Source organism: Sapajus apella, unplaced genomic scaffold, assembly GCF_009761245.1.
Source record: "Sapajus apella isolate SASKATOON/1434 unplaced genomic scaffold, GSC_monkey_1.0 scaffold48, whole genome shotgun sequence".
NCBI lineage: Eukaryota > Metazoa > Chordata > Mammalia > Primates > Cebidae > Sapajus > Sapajus apella.
This window is the reverse complement of record NW_022436988.1, coordinates 8,419,025-8,419,382: the sequence shown is the minus strand read 5'-3', so window position 1 is coordinate 8,419,382 and position 358 is coordinate 8,419,025.

Sequence of the window (358 nt, the reverse complement as noted above, 5' to 3'; positions counted from 1 at the left end):
CCCTGCCAGCCACTAGTGGTCACTGTCAGACCAGGAAAGCTTGGTTGCTGTCTTTCCAGAGAGTTCCTGATGAGGCAGGGTTTCAACTAGTTATTTGAACACGTGGGTTGACTTAAATGTGGACTACCTGCGTTCATAGAATTTCGAAGTGCATAATGTGCTTCTTAAAGCATTTAAAATTTCTCTTTCTTTACTTTCTTTTTTTTGAAACAGTCTTGCTCTGTTGCCCAGACTACAGTGCAGTGGTACAATCACAGCTCACTGCAGTCATGATCTCCTGGGCTCAGATGATCCTCTGCCCTCGACCTCCCAAGTAGCTCAGACTACAGGCACATGCCACCACACCCTGCTATATATA